Source organism: Sarcophilus harrisii, chromosome 3, assembly GCF_902635505.1.
Source record: "Sarcophilus harrisii chromosome 3, mSarHar1.11, whole genome shotgun sequence".
NCBI classification, from domain to species: Eukaryota; Metazoa; Chordata; class Mammalia; order Dasyuromorphia; family Dasyuridae; genus Sarcophilus; species Sarcophilus harrisii.
Window position 1 is genome coordinate 534431666 of NC_045428.1, and position 4408 is coordinate 534436073.

General features: G+C 37.3%; 1 pseudogene; it reads right to left on the reverse strand.

The window, feature by feature from the left end:
- Positions 1–863: 863 nt before the first annotated feature.
- Positions 864–1806, reverse strand: LOC116422119 (annotated as a pseudogene).
- Positions 1807–4408: the final 2602 nt, after the last annotated feature.

Consider the following 4408-nt stretch of genomic DNA (forward strand, 5'->3'; position numbering starts at 1 on the left):
ATTTTATAACCAGCTACTTTGCTAAAGTTGTGGATTATTTCTAATAACTTTTAGTAGAATCTCTGGGGTTCTCTAAGTATACCATCATGTCATCGTCAAAGAGTGATAATTTGGTTTCCTCATTGCCTATTCTTATTCCTTTAATCTCTTTCTCAGCTCTTATTGCTAAAGCTAGCGTTTCTAATACAATATTAAATAGTAACAGTGATAGTGGGCAACCTTGTTTCACTCAGATCTTATTGGGAATGGTTGCAGTTTGTCTCCATTACATATGATGCTTACTGATGGTTTTAAATAGATACTGCTGATTATTTTAAGGAAAAGTAAAATGGAGATTTCATAAAGAGAAAAAAGTAGCGGGGGCTTAAATGAGAAGGGCTTTCAGTGTCAGGATGATGTGTCAGCTCTAAATCTCTGTTTTAAGATAATGAGTAGATTTATGAGTCAAAACCCTGGACTAAATGAATTCTGCAAGGTACCATGAGAGATGATATTGGTTCTTGGAGGCCAATATTTTTAGTTGAGACAACCCCTAAGTATCCATGTTATCATCAGTTACAAGAGAGAACAGGAACCTTTTGATCTGGAATATAAAGGCAAACAACAACCATGATGATAATTTGGTATGAGCCCTGACCAACCCATGCATGAAGTTATAGCTCTATATTCATTTAACCATCAAGTTTCCTTGGAGTAATTAAACATGATAGTCACTGTGCTCATTACTCTTAGCAAGAAAACTCTGGCAAAAGTAATATATCTCAGGATCCACATAACTAAGGAAAGAATAGACTTAGAACATTATCTATCTTTTTATCTAGCTACCTTTTATTATTTTTTTACACTATTTGAAAGGCAAAGAATTATGCTGGGTTCTTGAAAGTGATGAGTTTCATTACCTGATCCCTAATTTCCTTGGTCTTTACTCCATAAACAATAGGGTTAAGAAGAGGTGGAACTAGGAGATAGAGGTTAGAGAGAAGGATGTGGACATAGGGAGGAATATGGAACCCAAACCTATGAGTAAAAAGGAGAAGAACGCAAGAATGTAGAACTCCAAAAGACAAAAATGTGGGCAATGCAAGTATTGAAGGCCTTGAGTCGAGCCTCCTTCTGGGGCAGATGGAAGACTGCAATAAAGATCCGGATATAGGACAAAGAATTAAAATGACATCAAATCCCAGGATGGAAAAAGCCACAAAAGACCATAAGCCTTGTTAACTTGAATGTCTCCAGCAGCTAGCTTCACAATGGCCATATGTTCCAGTATGAATGAGAGATGACAGTGGTTTGGTAATATTTTAGCTGACATTTGATGAGCAAAAGGCATGGGGCCATTAGGATACCTGCTCTTAGAGTGACCCCAATTCCTATCTGAGTGAGGAGTTGAGAAGTGAATATGGTGGCATGTCTCAGGGGTCACAGATGGCTACATAGCGGTCCATAGCCATGGCCAAGAGGATGCCAGACTCTATGCACTGGAATGTGTGAATTAACCACATCTGTAGTAGACATACATCAAATTGGATCTCCTGCATATGAAACCAAAAGACACCCAACATCTTGGGAAGGATGCAAGTGCTAAGAGCTATGTCAGTGATTCCCAACATAGCCAGAAAGAGGTACATGGGCTTGTGGAGAGAATGCTCAGATTTAATGATCACCAGAAGGACATAATTCCCAATAAGGGCAATTACATATATACCACAGAATGGAATCCCAATCCAGCACTGCACAGACTCAAGCCAGGAATCCAATCAGTATCAGTATGGATGGCATAAAGACTGTGCCATTGGTCATTACCATGGTTAATGTCAAGCTTGAACTGAAGAACCACAACTTCTAAGAGGGATTGCTTTATAATTTTCTCTTTCTTTGTCTGATCTGTTGACTTAAAAATAAGAGGTTCTCATTTTACATATGAATTGCAGGTCTTATTAGATGTACATAAATTTCTCTGTACTCATAAGAAGTGACATTTTGATCTAGTTGGTCCTGTCTAACTTTTCTTTAGTGCCTATCATTCCCTGTATAACTGAAGTTTTAGTTCCAAAATTCTCCAATATTATTCTGCTGCCATTATTATGGAAATTAGTGGGCTGCCTTAGTTCTATGACTTCTAGAATATCCCTTATATCTTTGGTCTACTATTATATTCTCCAGTTTTCATCTTTATCCATCATTTCATCTGCCATATTATCAATGCTACCATGTCCTTTATTCTATTGTCCTAGACCTTCATCCTCAAATTCCTTTATTTTATAGTTCATCTTCATTTCCCTCATCAAATTAGTCTAATTACCTCTATCCCTTTACCCTTTTCTATTGCTTTTATCTGTTTCTATAGTAATGCTTAAATAGCATAATTATGCTCAGGCCTCTCATTTATATGGATTTCTCTGTACTCATAAGAAGTGACATACTTTTGATCTAATTGGTTTAGCAACTACTAGAGTACAAAGCATTGTAAACAAAAGATCTGTTTTTCTCATTCAGGACATGAATAAGTCAAAGACCCTATAGTAAGTACCCCTAAATCCAGGTCCTACCCTCCATATTAATTTCTCTTGAAATTTCTTGGGTTTATAGTTTTTCCTAGTTTTCTTTATAACCATGCTGATCCCTGAGATTATAATAATCAAAATAAGCCGGTTTTTTTTATTCTTAACAACTCTCTTTCTATATATTTCAAGTTAACTCTACCCCAATCAGGAACATGACTATATTAGAAGTTCTTTTGGTTCCCCTCTCACAATTGTCTCCTCTCCATACTTAACTTACCCAGATCAATTATTGCCTACCAAGCCCTTCTAGATTGCTAGAATCTATGGCATATAGATTCTATAGACATAGACATATGTCTATGTTTTCTATGACATATTCTGCTTCCCAGCTCACTTTCTCTTATTCCTCATTTATCCTTTTCACATTTGGACAACTGACTGCATATCTTTCTCCTTATGCATTGTTTACTGGATCTTCCAGTCCATTTGGAAAGTAAGTTCTCTAAACACAGACTTTCACATAATTCACAATTATTGAAAAGACTAAAGCAAGAACCAATCTAGGGATCAAATCCAATCTTCTTTCTTGTTTCTGCTTTGTTTTACTTGACTCTGGCAATACATGGAAATAGGAGAAGAGAGGTGAGAGACAGAGAGAGAGGAGAGAGAGAGAGACAGAAAGAGAGAGAGAGAGAGAGAGAAGGATGGGGAGGGAGGGAGAGGGAGAAGGGGTATGTGTGCGTGCAGTCCCTTTAAGTAATTTGCTGTTAATTCTTCCTTAGGAAATAAGCACAATTGGCAAGTGAGTTTCTCTTCCCACTGCTGACTTTCCTTCCAGGAATAAATGCTATTTTAAATTGACAAGACATGTTAAAAGATGTAATATGGTATAGTGTAGAGGGTGAAACTCCAAAAGGTATGCTTGAATCAGACAACCCAGCACTTAAGACTAATAAACTATTAGATGTGAGATAATGGCTCTATACATATTTAGATGAGATGGTGATGTGATGGCTCTCCTCACCATTGGTGCTTGCTAAATGTTTGTGTTGAGATCATAGGCAAGGATTGGAGGGCTGGGGAGAGAAGTCAGAGTCACTTGGTGGCAGGATGAGGAGGAGAGAGGCTAGAGACTCCAGACTCAGAATCCAGGATATATCTTTGGCAAGCTGCATGGCAGCTTGCTTGCTTCTTTCACTTCTCCCCTAAAGATCAAGAACTTTGATTTATCCTGATTCTGGTTGATCCTGAGGCCCTCCAGGAGCTAGTGTGGGCATTATAGTATAGTGGATATGCAATTGAACTTAGCATAAGAAAAACAGAGTTCACTTCCTTCCCTGATGTTTACTAACATTATAAGTATGGAAAAATCTATTAACCTCTCAGTGTTCCAGGAAACATTCCATGACTGCATACATTATGGATATGCTATTGATCTATATTGGGAGAAGGAATTTCCACATTAGATATTCCTTAAACTGAAAAATTACAGATAAGGGATGAAGAAATGAGGGAGGTATGAAGGGAGTATTTTAGTACAATTCCTAATGAAAGCAGAATTACTTGTTTTATATACCTGAGAAATTATCATTCAGCCACTGAACAAATACTTGGAAAATTAGCCATGTCAGCTGTTTGATAGTCTTAGGTCTTGAGAGTAGTTCTTGGAGGCTGATCACAGTCTAAAGGAAGACTCCTAGGAAGTCTTCTTACTTCAAAAACTCTGTTCTTTCATCCTGTCAGAATATGAGATGTCTTAAGGAGGCCTTAAGCATCCAGAGAGTGAAATGGTTGAGAATGGGATAAATGAGGAGTGAAAATTCAGATTTAAGATGATTTGCTATACTTTTCCCTGAAAAAAAAACATTCTGGAGAAGCATCCCTGAAAATATCAGTAATAAAAA